We start from the raw sequence: 17,820 nt of genomic DNA, 5'->3' as shown, positions 1-17,820 counted from the left end.
AGTAATTGGGAATATGTAACAAGTTGTGTATAAGTTTTTATGTGAGAGACTGCCTTGATTTGTAAACTTTCACTTAAAACACAATAAAAATTATTAAAATAAAAAAAAAAGAAGCTGACCCATGATTGCTTCAACAAGCTCTCAGAACTAAGACTCAAGGAATTTTCTCGATGAAGGTGCAATCCTGGAATTACTGGATACAGAATACAAAAGATTAATATACAGAACTCTCAAAGACATCAGGAAGGAAATGAGGCAAAATGCAGAACAAGCCAAGGAACACAAAGATAAAGCAGCTGAAGAAATTAAAAAGGTTACTCAAGAACATAATTAAAAATTTAATAAGCTGCAAGAAACCATAGAGAGACTGCAATCAGAAATTCAGAAGATTAACAATAAAATTACAGTTAGAAAACTCGATAGAAAGTAAGAAGAGCACAACTGAAGAACTGGAAGGCAGAATTACTGAGATAGAAGATAAAACTCTTGGGACTAATATATTTGAAAAGAAACCAGATAAAAGAATTTTAAATGAAGAAATCCAAAGAATCATGTGGGACTTTACCAAGAGAAATAACTATGAGTGATTTCAGTACCAGAACAGGGAGGGCTAACAGAAAATACACAGGGAACTGTTGAAGATTTGTTGGCAGAAAACTTCCCTGATATCATGAAAGATGCTCATCAAATTCCACATAGGGTGATCTCAAAAGAAAGTGACCGAGACATATAATAATCAAACTTGCCAAAATCAAACATAAAGAGAATTTTAAGAGAGGCTAGGGATAAAGGAAGTCACCAACAAAGGAGAGTAAATAATAATAAACTTGGACTACTCAGCAGAAATCACGGAGGCAAGAAGGCAATGGGATGACTTATACAAAATATTCAAGGAAAAAAATTGCCAACCAGGAATCAAACCATAACCCTGGTCCTCTGGCCTTAGCCCTCTAACTCTAGCCCCTAAGCCCTAAGCCCCAAAGCCCCTAAGACCCTAAGCCCTTAGGTCCTAACCCCCAAGGCCCTAAACTCTAACCCTAACCCAAACTCTAACCCCTATACCCTAAACCCTAAACCCTAACACCTAACCCCTAACCACCCTAACCTTAACGACCCTAACCCTAACCCTAACACTCGAACCCTAACCCTCTAACGCTAACCTGAAACCCTAACTCGAAACCCTAACCCTCTAACTCTAACCCTCTAACCCTAACCCTCTAATCCTAGCCCTAAACCTAACCCCAACCCCCAAACCCAACGCCAAACCCTAAATCTCAAATCCCTAGCCCTAAACCTAAGAATGAGTCTAAGCCTAACCCTATCACTTAACCCTAAACCCTAACACTTAAAACCCTAACACACAAAACTCTAACACCCTTAGCCCTAACACATTCAACCCTAACACCCTAAATGCCAAAACCCTAAACACTAACACCCTTAACCCCAACCCCTAAACCCTAAACTTAAACACTAAACCATCTAACCCTCTAACCCTAATACCCTAACACTAAACCCTAAACCCTAACCCCAGCCCCCAGCCCTAACCCTCACTCTAAGCCTTAAACCCTAAACCTTAAGTCCTAAACCCTAGGCTCTAAGCCCTAAGCCCTAAACCCTAAGTCCTAAAACCCTAAACTCTAAGCCCTAAGCCCTAAACCTAACCCTCTAACCCTAAAACCTTACCCCAAACCCATCCCACACCCCTAAACCTGAACCCCAAACCCTAGCCCTAACCCCTAACCCTAACCTCTAAACCATACCCCTAATCTTCTAACCCTAAACCTCCAACCCTAACCCTCTAACCCTAACTCTCTAACCCTAACCACAACACCAACCCCAACCTCTGAACCCTGAAACCCTAACCCCCTAACCCTAAGCCTCTGAACCCTAAGCCTAAACCCTCTAACCCTAAACCTTAACCTTCACCCCCTCACACCCTCACCTTCTCACTCCCTCACTCTATAATCTTCTCAACCTCTAACCCCCTCACCCTCTAACCCCTCACCCTCTAACTCCCTCAATCTCTAACCCCCAAACCTCTAACACCCACCCTCTTACCCCAAACCACATATCCCAAACAAACCCAACACCAACCCTAAACCTAAATCCTGACCTCTAAAACCTAACCCAAACCCTACCGACTAAACCCCAAAACCCTAAACCCCCAAAACCGTAAACCCCAAACTGCAACCCCTAACACCTAACCTGTAAATCCAAACTCTAACCTCAAACCCTAAACATAACCCTAACACCTAACCCCAACCGAAAAACCCTAACCCTAACATCCCTAACCCCAAAACCCTAACCCCAACCCCTAACCCCAAACCCTAACGACCCGAACTCTAACAACCCTAACCCTAACATCCCGAACCTCAAACCCTAACCCTTTTTGTTAGCAGCCGTAACACTTAACCACTAGCCACCAGGGTTTCCATGAGCAGTCACAGGAATAGACATATGCACACCCGTGTTCACTGCAACATTATTCACAGTAGCAAAAAGATGGAAACAACCTCAGTGCTCGTTCACAGAGGAATGGATAAACAAACTACGGTACATACACATAGTGGAACACTACACGACAATAAAGACCAATGATGAATCTCCGAAACATCTCACACCATGGATGAATGTGGGGCGCATCACACTAAGTCAATCACAAAACGACATATACAGTAAGAGACCACTACCATAAAAACTCATGAAAACATTTACGCACAGAAACAATCCTTGATGTTCACCAGGCAGACGGAGAGTGGGCAGAGAAAAGCTAACTAAACAATAACCAAAAAAAACAAACCCACCACCGTCGAGTCGATTCCAGCTCATAGAGACCCTACAGGACAGATTAGAACTGCCCCATAGAGTTTCCAAGGAGCGCCTGGTGGATTTGAACTGCAGACCTTTGGTTAGCACTGGTGGGTCTTAACCACTATGCCATCAGGGTTTCCAACCAAACGACAGATACGTGGTAACTCTGGTGAAGGAAGAGACGGTACACAAGACTGGGAATCAACCTCAGCCTCACTCTAACCCTAACCATAACCCTAAACCACTTGTGCCCTAGCCTAGTAACCCCAGCCCTAACCCCAACCCCCAGCCACCTAAAACCTATACCCCTAAACCTAACTCCCAAACCTCTAACCCGCAAACCTGAACCCCTAACACCAAACCCTAACCCCTAACCCTAATCCTCTAACCCTTCTGCATCTCTGGGCCTCTCGACTCTCCATCTATTTTCTCCCTCCAAATCCTACTAACACTCAGTGGAATTTTGAAGTTTGAGCTGTGCTTTGCTTCTTGTTGTCTCCACCGGTCCCATCAAGGCACTGCATCATTTATTTGCTCTGCTTCACTATTGAGTTCCAAAACCATGGCTTAGAATCCCCTGACACTGAACCTCAGCGATTCGGTGCAAGGCCGCGAGAGGGCGTGCGCACCGCCGGTTCTGTTCTGCCCACCAGGCCCTCCGAGCACGGGAACCTCCTGGACCTAAGCCGGGACGACCTGGGTACCGCTCCAGTGGCGACAGCAGAAGCTTTTCTTCCCCAGGGACCCAACGCCCCAGGGCGCTCTCTCAATACTCCCATTAATGCTATGATTATCCTAACCCACTCCTTCTGCAAGACCTAGTGGGTCCTCGACCAGGCCCAGCCTTCACGACCCGCACCCCCCTGCCGTGGTCACGTACAGGAACCTGCAGGGTCGCGCTCTCCCGCCCAAGCTCTGCCCCTCCACACCCTGATGCCCTGCAGGCCTCTACTAGGTCCCCGCCCAGGGGAGAGTTGTCGCCCCGCACGGCGGGGGGGCCGCGAGGAAACGTTTGAAAACCACCCCCCAGGCACGAAGCCGACTGCCCGTATTGAGACCGTGTGAGCAGGGCTGCCCCGCCAACTGGAGCCTGCAGGGCATCACTCACGTTTGTCAGCTTCTCACCGCCCTCTGGGCTCAGGGTCCCAGAGCAGCCAATCCCCCCCGGGGGGGGGCGGTCCGTCCGCAGGGGCTGGAAGATCGGGTTGGTGCCCATGGCCGGAGCGCTTAAAACCCTTACAAGCCCTCATAAACCGTCAGCTCCAGACCTTCAAATGTCAGCCCGAGAGACACCTAATCTCCAACCTAAAAAAAAAAAACCACACCTGTTGCCATCGAGTCAATTCTGACTCATACCGACCCTACAGGACAGAGTAGAACTGCCCCACAGAGTTTCCAAGGAGCGCCTGGTGGATTCAAACTGCCAACCTTTTGGCTAGCAGCCTTAGCACTTAACCACTACACCACCAGGGTAACCCACTGAACCCACTGCCACCAGGGTAGAGGCTCCAAATCCCACCAGTTTGAGGAACCCTCAAATCCCCTCAGCACCAGAGACCGCGTCCACAGCTACCGCTACACAGCGCCGCACAAACGTTTAAGTTAACAAACAACATGGGCGCTCAGGGCCCCTTCCTGCTACCCCCACCCCCGCCACCCAGAGGGGGAGCGGGACCCAGCATCCACACTGTTAACAGACACTGAGTCGCTGCTGCTTCCACAAGGAGTAGGATCCCTGCGCTGCTCCACAGATTCCCAGGACCCCTTCCTTTCCAGGTGGGGCCGGGGCCGAGCCGACGCCCCGGCCCCAAGAGTAGACCAGCCGGGCGCGGGCGCGGGCGCGGGGTGCCTCAGCCTCCCAGGCACAGCGCCCAAAACAGTAAGGGGCAGCGGGGCCTTGGGCGGGGGATGCCTCTCTCCCCGTCCCTGGCACCCTACGGAGTCTGGTGGGGGTGGGACGACGAACGGGGGCGAGTGCCCCGTCCTCAGTCTGGAGTCTCACCCCCCCGGGCGAACTCTGGGCCTTGGTTTCCCCTCTGGCACAGGGAGCAGGTGGGGGGCGGGGGGGGGCAGGCGCCCATCCCCCAGCTTGGCCCGCAAACGCGCCCCAGGCAGAGGAGGGACCTTGGCGCAGCCCTGGACACGGCCTTTCTCCCCAAGCCCTTCAAGCCCCCAGGCCCGAGGGCACTCCGCAGCTGGATCCCGAGGCTGGACCCCCCCCCCCAACCCCGCAAATCCATGGGGATGCAAATTTCGCAGACCAGCTGCGTCTCCCGGGCCAGAGGCTCCCTCTCGCAGCCCTTAGAGTGGCTGCGTCCGCCTGGCCCCGCGCAGCGTCCGCCCCTGGGGATCACTCGGGATGGGGTACGCTGGAGGGGGCGATGCCAGCTGCTAACCCAACGTCCGGACTCTCCAACCTCTGGAGCCCCCGGGGTGCTGGCACTGGGAACCGCCCTCCTGGCGCCTTCCCTCCACACCTTCGAGGGGCCGGGCTTGTTCAGTCTGGGAGCGGGTCCCTCCACCCAGCTGCCGGAGTTTCCTACCTTTCAGAAAACACGGCACGGAAAGCAGCACGAACACCGTCCGCTCTAAGGCACGCCATCCGGCCCAGGCCCCTCACCACCCGTCCGGGCGCTTCCGGGAGTAACTGGCTGGACGGCGAGGAACATGGCTGCCGGCCCCGCCCAGCGGCCCGGGTGTGGGGCGGGCGTGGGGGGGTTGGGCCTCCAGAGGGGAGGGTGGGGTCTAGAAGCAAGGACTACGCCAAGGTGTGTGGGGTGAGGAGATGGGAGACGTCAGGAGAGGGCCCTCTCGCATGCAGAGTTAAGTATTGGAGGTGCAACGGTTAAGTGCTTGGCTAACTGAAAGGTGGGCCGTTGGAACCCACCAGCTCAGGGGTTGAAAAGATCTGGAGATGGGCTCCCATAAAGATTCTAACCAAACAAAATCCGAACCAGTTGCTATTGAATCAATTCCGACTCATAGTGACCCTATAGGGCAGAGTAGAACTGCCCCATAGGGTTTCTAAGACTATAAGTCTTTACAGAAGCAGACTGCCATGTCTTTCTGCAAAGAACCAACTGGCGGATTCGAACTGTCCACCCTTTGGTTAGCAGCCGAGCTCTTAACCACGGGGCCACCAGGGCTGCACCATAAAGACTGCAACCTAGGAAACCTTGTGAGGCAGTTCTAAGTTGTCATACAGGGTTGATATGAGTCAGAATCTCTTGATGGCACACAACCATGATTGTACTAAGAAAAATTCCTCCAAGCATCTGCCTACATGACCCCTGAAGCACATATGCATGCACGCTATCAAAGCAGTGCGGCCAAAGACAGGAAATTGGGATAGAGACATTATAGACTGCACACTGAAAAGTGATTTCTGAGGGGCATGCAGCTCAAGCGGAGGAGGTAGCATACAACTAAATGCCCTTCTCCTTCTATTGTTTAATGGTCTTCAGAAAGAATGTGTCCCAGGAATTAACTGTAGCCCAGGAGAACTTGAAGACAGCAAATACAGAGGACTGGTCAGGATGCTTCTGCAGTGGTCAGGGTGAGGAGTGATGGTGGTAGTGCAGGTGGGAACAGTGGGCAGGCTTGAGGTGTACTTTGGAGCTTGAGCTGCCAAGAATTGCTGGTGGATCAGATGTATGGGATGAGGGGAATGGAGAATCAAAGGTGACTTCTAGAATTCAGGCTACCGTGAGAGCATGGTCACCAGAGCCATTCTCTACCATGTGGAAAACCATGGAGGAACAAACTTGAGAAAATGACCAAAAGATTTTTTTCTGTACATGTTAGATTTGGATGTCTGAGGTTATCCGAGTCTGGAGAACAGTTCCCAGCTGTGGATACCACTCTGAGGTAGAGTAGTTTTCCAGGTTCTAAGAATTTGGAGATCATCAGCCTATAGCTGATTTGAAAGCCACTGGTGGTGCAGTGGTTATGCATTTGGCTGCTACCAAAAGGTCTGCAGTTTGAATCTACCAGTCGCTCCTTGGAAACCCTGTGGGGAAGCTCTACTCTGTCCTGTAGGGTCCCTATGAGTGAGAATCCACTCGATAGCGACTTTGTTTTGTTTTGTTTTAATACTAAGCTCAGAAAAGTTACATGTCAGGGTTGTATTTTTTCAAATCCTTATTCAAGCAGTTCGAATCTACCAGCCACTCCTTGGAAACCCTATGGGTCAATTCTACTCTGTCCTTTAGGGTCGCTATGAGATAGAATTGACCCAACAGCAATGGACTTAGAATTGGACTTAGAGGAACCCTTTCATTGTCAAAGCTGAAAGTTTTACTTCATACTTTTTAAAAACTGCCATGTCTCATGCTACGTGGCTACTCTTACAGGTGCATTTTTGGTGCTAACTTGACTTGTCCTTGGTGAAGGGCTCTGTATTCATTTTCTAGGGCTGCCATAGTAAATTACCGAAAACTCAGTGTCTTTAAAAAAACATATAATCCATATAGTCCAAGAAGCTGGACTATATGAAGAAGAAGGGGCACCAGGATTGGAGGAAGACTCATTAACAGCCTAGACATGCAGATGACACAACCTTGCTTACTGAAAGTGAAGAGGACTTGAAGCACTTACTGATGAGGATCAAAGACTTCAGCCTTCAGTATGGATTACACTTCAACGGGAAGAAAACAAATATCCTCACAACTGGAACAATAAAAAAATCACAATAAACAGAGAAAATACTGAAGTCGTCAAGGATTTCATTTTACTTGGATCCACAATCAACACCCATGGAAGCAGACTTCGAGAAATCAAATGACATATTTTATTGGGCAAATCTGCTACAAAAGACCTCTTTAAAGTGTTAAAAATCGAAGATGTCACTTTGAGGACTAAGGTGTGCCTGAACCAAGCCATGGTATTTTCAATCGCCTCATATGCATGCTAAAGCTGGACAATGAATAAGGAAGACAAAAGAACTGAAACTTGAATTATGTTGCTGGTGAAGAATAATGAATATGCCATGGACTGCTAGAAGAATGAACACACCTGTCTTGGAAGAAGTACAGCCAGAATGCTCCTTAGAAAAGTGGGTGGCAAGACTTGGTCTCACGTACTCTGGACATATTATCAGGAGGCATCAGTCCCTGGAAAAAGACATCGTGCTTGATAAAGTAGAGGGTCAGTGAAAAAGACAAAGATCCTCAATGAGACAGATTGAGATGGTGGCTGCAACAGTGGGCTCAGACATAGCAATGAGAAAGGCCCAGGGCTGGGCACTGTTCCGTTCTGTTGTACACAGGGTCGCTATGAGTTGGAACTGACCCAACAGCACTTAACAACAACATCATAAACTCACTAGGTCTCCTGGGGATAGAATGTCATATTCACTGTAGAATAGATAGAGTTTCTTTGTCTGTTTGTTTGTTTATTTACCATATTTACTAATACTATGATTTACATTTAATAACTTCCACATTCTGTTGGATCGCTTTTCTTTGGAATGGACACAAACGTGCATCTCTTGCAGTCTGTTGGCCAGGTAGCTAGCTTCCAAATTTCTTTGCATAGTGGAGTGAGCATCTACAGTGCTGCATCTGTTTGTTGAAACAACTCAGTGGGTATTCTGTCAGCTCCTGGAGCCTTGTTTTTCGCCAGTGCCTTCAGTGTAGCTTGGACTTCTTGCTTCACAACTACCAGTTCTTCATCATATGCCACCTCATGAAACGACTGAAAGTCGACCATTTCTTTTGGTACTATGACTCTGTGTATTCTTTCCATCTTTTGTGTGTGTGTGCTTTAAGTGAAACTTTACAAATCAAGTCAGTCTCTCATACAAAAATTTGTATACGGCTTGCTATGTACTCCTAGTTCCTCTCCCACTAATGAGACAGCACACTCCTTCTCTCAACCCTGTATTCCCTGTGTCTATTCAGCCATTTTCTGTCCCCCCCTGCCTTCTCATCTCCCCTCCAAACTGGAGCTGCCCATGTAGTTTCATGTGTGCACTTGAGACAAGAAGGTCTCTCCTCACCACTATCATTTTCTATCCTATAATCCAGTCCAATCCCTGTCTGAAGAGTTGGCTTTGGGAATGGTTCCAGCCGTGGGCCAACAGAAGGTCTGGGGACCGTGACCTCCAGGGATCCTCTAGTCTCAGTCAGATCATTAAGTCTGATTTTTTTATGGGACTTTGAGGTCTGCATCTCACTGCTCTCGTGCTCCGTCAGGGATGCTCTGTTTCGTTCCCTGTCGGGGCAGTCTTCGGCTGTAGACGGGCACCATCTAGTTCTTCCGGTCTCAGGCTGATGTAGTCTTGGATTTACGTGGCCATTTCTGTCTTTTGGACTCATAATTACCTTGTATCTTTGGTGTTCTTCATTCTCCTTTGCTCCAGGTGGGTTGAGACCAATTGATGCATCTTAGATGGCCGCTTGATAGTGTTTTTAAGACTGCAGATGCCACTCACCAAAGTGGGATGCAGAATGTTTTCTTAATAGATTTTATTATGCCAATTGACCTAGATGTCCCCTGAAAACATGGTCCCCCAGCTGCTGCCCCTGCTACTCTGGCCTTTGGAGCATTTGGTTTATTCAGGAAACTGCTTTTCATTTAGTCCAGTTATGCTGACCTCTCCTTTATTGTATGTTGTCTTTCCCTTCACCTAAAATAGTTCTTGTCTACTATCTAAATTTGCGAATATCCTTCTCCCTCCCTTTCTCCCCACCCTCATAACCATCAAAGAATATTTTCTTCTCTGTTCAAACCATTTCTTGAGTTCTTATAATAGTGGTCTCATACAATATTTGTCCTTTTGCAACTGACTAATTTCACTCAGCATAATGTCCTCCAGATTCCTCCAAGCTATGAAATATTTCATGGATTCATCATTGTTCTTCATCTATGTGAAGTATTCCATCGTGTGAATGTACCACAATTTATTTATCCATTCATCTGTTGATGGGCACCTTGGTTACTTTCATCTTTCTGCTATTGTAAACAGTGCTGCAATGAACACGGTTGTGCATATATCTGTTCATATAAAGGCTCTTATTTCTCTAAGATATATTCCAAGGCGTGGGATTGCCATATCCTATTGTAGTTCTATTTCTACCTTTTTAAGGAAGTGCCAGATTGATTTCCAAAGTGGCTGCACCATTTTAAATTCCCACCAGCAGTGAATAAGTGTTCCAGTCTTTCTACAACCTCTCCAACATTTATTATTTTGTGATTTGGGATTAATGCCAGCCTTGCTGGAGTGAGATGGTACCTCATTGTAGTTTTGATTTACATTTCTCTAATGGCTAATGATTGTGAGCATTTCCTCATGTATCTGTTACCTACCTGAATGTCTTCTTCGTTGAAGTGCCTATTCCTATCCTTTGCCCATTTTTTAAATGGATTATTTGTCTTTTTGTTGTTGAGTTTTTGCAATATCGTGTAGATTTTAGAGTTCAGATGCTGATCAGAAATGTTATAGCTAAAAACTGTTTCCTAGTCTGTAGGCAATCAGTTTACTCTTCTGGTGAAGACTTTGGAGGAGCATAAGTGTTTGATTTTTAGGAGTTATCTAATTTCTCTTTGGGTACTTGTACATTGTTAGTAATGTTTTTATTACAATCCCACCCTAATCCTCTTTAACATAAAATTACAATCACAAAATGGAGGACAGCTACAGAACACTGGGAATCAGGCCCTAACCAACTTGATACACACATTTTTCGGGGGGGACATAATACAATACAAGACATCCACCTTTTAGTATATTTTGGGGACTGGCTCTTTTAGTCAGAAATAGGTTGAATAAAAGTGCTTACTTACCAATAGTTAACCAACAGTTTTGATGATGGATCCCCAGTTGAATATACATAATCACACTGACGTCATTTGCGGTGCCTCAGCAAGTCCCACTTGCCTTCATAACACTGATCTCTAGAACAAAACACAGCTCTGTAAGCAAGTCAGTTAAAAATAAAGGCATTGGATATTGAACATCACTAAAGACATAAGTGCATATTGGTTCTGTGCTGGTTGCCAGAATCTAATTCTCTTAATTAATTCATATTTTTTGTAGATATTTTTCTTGCTCCATGTACCCAGAGCTCTGTGTACATATAATGTACATTCTACACATAGTTTTCTCACAAATATTAGCCAATATCATTCATTTTTTTGACCATTCACTCAATGTTCAAGAATAAATTGAAGTATAGGAAACATTCTTATGGTTATTTAACTCTAAGGATGAAGAAATTGCATAGTGGGTCTTGGCTCCCTTTAGAAATTCTCTACCTGATGCAGTTCCACACAGCAACACGGACCTTCATCTCAGCACAGGAAGAAAGACAGCTTTGTCTCAGTATTTGCAAGGGCTCTTCACCTTCTACTAAGGTAAAAACTCTTCAGCCTGCCAAGAGCATTGTTCAAGAATTGGCTCCAAATCTCTCCTTGAAAAGTCCAGTGAAAAATCTTATAAAAATGTTAAGTTTTATTATTAGGCAAACCACTATTTCATCAAATCATCGTCTCTATATAAATTTCTCACCACTTTTATGTGGCTTAAGGCAACAATCAGGTGTGTAATAATGTGTGTATCATTACATTTCAAATTATAAAGTGATGTTCCAATGGTTTAAAGAGTTGGAGGGACTATTGTGGCTAGGGAATACTGAATCAAAAAATATTTCGACATGAAAGTTTCAACAACAAATATGTTCCATAACTGTAGGTATACTTGTAGGTAAATGTTTAATGTAATACTTTGGACGGTTAAAAAAGACAAAAACAAATAAAAACACATTAAACAGCAGAATAAGTCAATAGATGTCTCTTATCATGACAGATAGAAACAGAAAACAAAGAATAAAAAATAAGTGCAGCAGAGGTTACCAGCATTATGTAAAAGAGCTGAGCATCTTGACGCTGAAATAAAGCAGCTAGATGCTTCAAAATGTGCATCCAGCAGCTTTTCCCTTTAGCAGGTATTGCAATTTCTGATTTATTGGAATTAAACTAGTTGTCCATGTCATTCACGTATTATTTTAATGCAATAAATTATTTTACAAGTCTCATGCTGTAGAAAAAATGCTTAAATCATTACATAAACATAGCTTTGCTCACAACTCTTCCCATTCTGAATGCATTACTTTCCCTTTACCACTTCCTAAATAGCTTTGAAAATCTTCACAGTGCTGTAAACCCAAGTTCTAGTCCCACCCCCATTTTATGTGATACTGATCACTCCGTGCCCCTGTGAAGTCTTTTTTTTTTTTTACATCCTATAGCACTATGGTCACTATTGTCGACTCAACATGTTTACTGCCTTATTGAGCTCTTTACCTGTTGTTGAAGCCCTGTTATTTACTTTTAAATGTCTTTCTTATTTCTCTACCTTAACACTGAAAACAGTGCTTCATTTTATTTGCTGTTGTTATTTTCTTTTATTGTATTTCTTCTTGTCCACTCAGAGTTCAGGCATGATTAAACATATGGGTAATTACATTTTTGTGGAGACAGAATGGGATTTAGAATCAAGTTTCAATTACCTGGGTTTTACTTCCTTCATTGACTAGCTGTATATTGGCAATACTTACTGACTATAAAACTTAATTTCAACATTTGTAAAACAGGTTACAAGCTATCTATGCTTTTTTTAGATATATACATTTTTTAAAATTTCAAAATATAAATTCACCAAAAATGATGTTAACATTTAGATTTTTCTTGTGATAAAAAAACTAAACCAAACCTGTTGTCATCAAGTTGATTCCAACTCATACCGACTCTATAGGACAGAGGAGAGCTGCCCCTTAAGGGTTTCCAAGGAGTGGCTGGTGGACTTGAACCGTCGGCCTTTTGGTTAGCAGCCAGGTTGTAATCCGCTACATCACCAGGACTCCTTTCTTGTAATAAGTCAGATAAATTGATAAGCTTATATTCCAGCTATGTATTTAGTGCATGAAATATGTCAAAGAGAATTATGTAATGTTTAAAATTTTAAAATGTAAATTGATCAAAAATTATAATAAATTCTAAATAAGTAAGATAAAATGACAGCTCCAGATCTCAGTAGGGGTTTAAATGCCTTTGAGACCAGTTGGTTCTCCTGTTTTCACCCATTCTCAATGGCACAAACTCAGCATCAGTCTCTGAATAGTGATTATGATACTAACACAGTAGACGGTCAGGAGTGGTCGGGCTACTATTTTCACGTTTTGCTGGCTAATAGATTTAAATTATCTTTACTGTCTAATATTTCTTATCTTTTACTTTTGGAGAACGAAGTCAATTGTTCATGTCATATTATGTATGGTACAGCCCAGAGTGTTTGTAGTGTTCAATACTTTAAATTTCTCACCACTTTCATCATTACTTTTTTGTATAGGAAACTCAGGAATCAAATATTTAAACTGTCCAGCAATGCTTACCTTGTAAGTATAAAGTGGGAGCCATTATAACCTTAAGGGAAATATCATTGATACAATGTTGGCTTTTTAATTAGGCAGATTTGTATTTGTAATCCCACTCTGCCCTTTATTGGCTGATGACTTTAAGTATGCTTCTTTACTTTCCGTAGACTTGATTTACTCACCCACAAAATGGGATGATAACCCTCATCTGGAAAGAATATATATATATATATATATATATATATATATATATATATATATATATATATATATATGTATGAAACTTACTTCTGACAATGGATGAAACAAAGCCAATACTAACAAATATTGCTATTTTTTCTACCTGCCTTCTTTACTCACTCCAAGCTTCTAGACAGTTTGCTCAGATACGTTTCCTTCCTTCCTTTCTTCTTTCTTTCTATGCTACCTCTTTCTGTTTCCCTTTCAGTTTCATTGTGAATTCACAAACGCTAGGTTGAATTTCAGAGTTTATATGCTATTGGGGGTATGCATCTAAGTAAGCAAATTTACCTTCCTGAAATATGGATAATTCCTGCACTGCCTGCCTCACATGGCATGCGAAAGTTATTTAAAATAGTAAGAAAATATAAATATGTTACTTATTATCTATTGAATCCATACATCAAGCTAGATAATTTAACTGTCATGTTGAAGTGATAAATTTATAAATATAGATGGTAATATTTTGTTATTAATGTAAGAAGAGTAAGTTAGAAACCTCATATGAAGAGCAGGTGAGGATTTCAAAAGGATTGGTTCTCAGAAGGGTAGGACTAGAACAGTAATAAACAAACAAAAGGTAAAATATGTTCATAGCAGGAACATACAAAAGGTTGCTCCTACAACAGTGTTTAAAATAGAATAATGTATATTTGATTAGACAATCATTTATGGGAATAAGAAGATTAAGAAAATTTATCCTTACCTGCAAAATCTTAGAACCAAAAAACCAAACCAAACCCAGTGCCGTCGAGTCAATTCCTACTCATGGCAACCCTATAGGACAGAGTAGAACTGCCCCATAGAGTTTCCAAGGAGTGCCTGGCAGATTCAAACTGCCAACCCTTTGGTTAGCAGCTGTAGCACTTAACCACTATGCCACCAGGGTTTCCACCAAATCTTAGAAGCAGCAACATATTCATCATATTTCATCCAGAATATTCATGATGTCCTGCAGTCATGCATTTGAACTCATTTTTGCAGAAACATTCATTTTTATAGCTACTCACCTTCCTGGTGATTACGTCATTGGCTCCTAAAGACCAGAAAAAGAACCAAATGCAATTTGGCTGTCTGGACTGGGTCTCAACGAAGACTCTTAAAGTTAAACAAATGAATAAAAATATCTTAAATAAATAATATCTGCTATGCGCAACTGCTCGTGTGTGGTACCAGGAAAATAAACACTAATCAAGGTAATTTAATTCTCAGTGAAATGAAACCTCATATGGAAACATGGGAATTTTACTCTCCCTTGATAATTACATCATCTAGAATCATCTCATGTGAGATTTTTATCATAAAGAAAGGGTTCATGGAAAGGAAATGCCTGACTGGAGCCAGCTGTGGATTATTCTTAATTGCCTCTCCACTCTCACATTCCCAAAAGGAAGGAGGATATCAGGGCTTAATATGACTCAAGTAAAGCATGAGAAAATGGAATATGTTTACAAATGTCAACACAACTGTTTGTAAAATAATTAGATATTTATTAAATCATTTTGTGAGAAACGAAGTGGCTCTGATCAGACTTAAATAAATGGGTTGACTAATTTTTTTTGTAGTTGTTAATATTTGAATGTACCATGCAACTAGGTTGATGGAAGTTGCATATAAAAGTTATCCAAATCACTCAGTAGGATCATTTCAAAGAATCTGAAAAAAGTTAGGAAAATAAATTTGAAATACTGTGGCACTATGAGTCAACCAGAATTATAGAGCATTCAGTTAATCGGAGTAGAAAAGAACTGAAGGTATCATTTTCAAATCGATTGTTGTTGTTAGGTGCCATCAAGTCTGTTCTGACTCATAGCCAACCTATGTATCACAGAACAAAACACTGCCTGGTCCTGTGCCATTCTTACAATCGTTACTATGCTTGAGCCCAATGTCGCACCCACTGTGTCAATCTATCTCTTTGAGGGTCTTCCTTTTTTCCCGCTGATCCTGTACTTTACCAAGCATGATGTCCTTCTCCAGGAACTGATCTTTCCTGACAACATGTCGAAAGTATGTAAGACACAGTCTCGCCATCCTTGCTTCCAAGGAACATTCTGGTTGTACTTCTTCCAAGACAGATTTGTTCCTTCTTTTGGCAGTGCATTCAATATTCTTTGCCAACGCCACAATTCAAAGGCGTCAGTTCTTCTTTGGTCTTCCTTATTCATTGTCCAGCTTTCACATGCATATTAGGCTATTGAAAACACAATGGCTTGGGTCAGGCACACCTTAGTCTTCAAGGTGACATATTTGCTTTTCAACACTTTAAAGAAGTCCTTTGTGGCAGATTTGCCCAATGCAATGCGTCTTTTGATTTCTTTCTTTTTTTTTTTTTAATTTTTATTGTGCTTTAAGTGAAAGTTTACAAATCAAGTCATTCTCTCACACAAAAACTTATATACACCTTGTTACATACTCCCAATTGCTCTTCCCCTAATGAGACAGCCTATTCCCTCCCTCCACTCTCTCTTTTCATGTCCATTCCTCCAGATTCTAACCCTCTCTACCCTCTCCTCTTCCCTCCAGACAGGAGATGCCAAAATAGTCTCAAGTGTCCACCTGATCCAAGAAGCTCACTCCTCACCAGCATCCCTCTCCAACCTATTGTCCAGTCCAATCCCTGTCTGAAGAGTTGGGTTTGGGAATGGTTCCTGTCCTGGGCCAACAGAAGGTCTGGAGGCCATGACCACCAGGGTCCTTCTAGTCTCAGTCAGACCATTAAGTCTGGTCTTTTTACAAGAATTTGGAGTCTGCATCCCACTGTTCTCCTGCTCCCTCAGGGGTTCTCTGTGCTCCCTGTAAGGGCAGTCATCAGTTGTAGCTGGGCCCCGTCTAGTTCTTCTGGTGTCAGGCTGAGGTAGTCTCTGGTTTATGTGGCCCTTTCTGTCTCTTGGGCTCATAATGGCCTTGTGTCCTTGGTGTTCTGCATTCGCCTTTGATCCAGGTGGACTGAAACCAATTGATGCATCTTAGATGGCCGCTTGCTAGGGCCGAAGACCCCAGATGCCAGTCTCCAAAGTGGGATGCAGAATGTTTTCTTAATAGATTTTATTATGCCAGTTGACTTAGATGTCCCTTGAAACCATGATCCCCAAACCCCTGCCCCTGCTACTCTGGCTTTCGAAGCGTTCAGTTTATTCAGGAAACTTCTTTGCTTTTGGTTTAGTCCAGTTGTGCTGACCTTCTCTGTATTGTGTATTGTCTTTCCCATCACCTAAAGTTGTTCTTATCTACTATCTAATTAGTGAATACCCCTCTCCTTCCGTCCCTCCCTCCCCTCTCTCTTAACCATCAAAGAATATCTTCTTCTCTGTTTAAACTATTTTCTCAGTTCTTATAGTAGTGGTCTTATACAATACTTATTCCTTTGTAACTAATTTCACTCAGCATAATGCCTTCCAGGTTCCTCCATGTTATGAAATATTTCACAGATTCATCACTGTTCTTTATCAATGCGTAGTATTCTGTCGTGTGAATATACCATAGTTTATTTATTCATTCATTCATTGATGGGCACCTTGGTTGCTTCCATGTTTTTGCTATTCTAAACAGTGCTGCAATGAACATAAGGGTGCATATATCTGTTCCTGTAAAAGTACTTATTTCTCTAGGAATATTCCAAGGAGTGGGATTGCTGGACCATATGGTAGTTCTATTTGTAGCTTTTTAAGGAAGCGCCAAATTGATTTCAAAAGTGGTTGTACCATTTTACATTCCCACCAACCATGTATAACTGTTCCAATCTCTCCACAACTTCCCCAACATTTCTTGTTTTGTGTTTTTTGGATTAATGCCAGCCTTGTTGGAGTGAGATGAAATCTCATTGTAGTTTTGATCTGCATTTCTCTAATGGCTAATGACCATGAACATTTCCTCATGTATCTGTTAGCTACCTGAATGTCTTCTTTAGTGAAGTGTCTGTTCATATCTTTTGCCAATTTTTTAATTGGGTTATTTGTCTTTTTGTAGCTGAATTTTTGCAGTATCATGTAGATTTTAGGGATCAGGCACTGATTGGAAATGTCATACCTAAAAACTTTTCCCCAGTCTAGGTAATCTTTTAACTCTTTTGGTGAAGTCTTTGGATGAGCATAGGTGTTTGATTTTTAGGAGCTCCCAGTTATCTAGTTTTTCTTCTGCATTGTTTATAATGTTTTGTATACTGTTTATGCCATGTATTAGGGTTCCGAACAGTGTCCCTATTTTTTCTTCCATGATCTTTATCCTTTTAGATTTTACATTTAGGTCTTTGATCCATTTTGAGTTTGTTTTTGTTCACGGAGTGAGGTATGGGTCTTGTTTCATTTTTTTGCAGATGGATATCCAGTTATGCCAGCATCATTTGTTAAAAAAAACTGTTTTTTCCCCATTTAACTGTTTTGGGGCCTTAGTCAAA

At 43.0% G+C, this 17,820-nt stretch overlaps 1 long non-coding RNA gene across 2 annotated transcripts in view; it reads right to left on the bottom strand.

Moving 5' to 3' along the window:
• The window catches only part of LOC135229307 (uncharacterized), a 146,074-nt gene extending 141,671 nt beyond the window's left edge, over positions 1-4,403 (bottom strand). The window contains exon 1 of one of the 2 annotated variants that reach the window (XR_010320091.1): positions 3,920-4,403. This is a non-coding gene — a long non-coding RNA (uncharacterized LOC135229307). The remainder of the gene's footprint in view (positions 1-3,919) is intronic. The other variant, XR_010320094.1, reaches the window with a different exon arrangement.
• Positions 4,404-17,820: the final 13,417 nt, after the last annotated feature.

The sequence above is a fragment of the Loxodonta africana genome, unplaced genomic scaffold, assembly GCF_030014295.1.
Source record: "Loxodonta africana isolate mLoxAfr1 unplaced genomic scaffold, mLoxAfr1.hap2 scaffold_185, whole genome shotgun sequence".
Lineage (NCBI taxonomy): Eukaryota > Metazoa > Chordata > Mammalia > Proboscidea > Elephantidae > Loxodonta > Loxodonta africana.
This window is presented reverse-complemented; position numbering and strand designations above follow the sequence as displayed.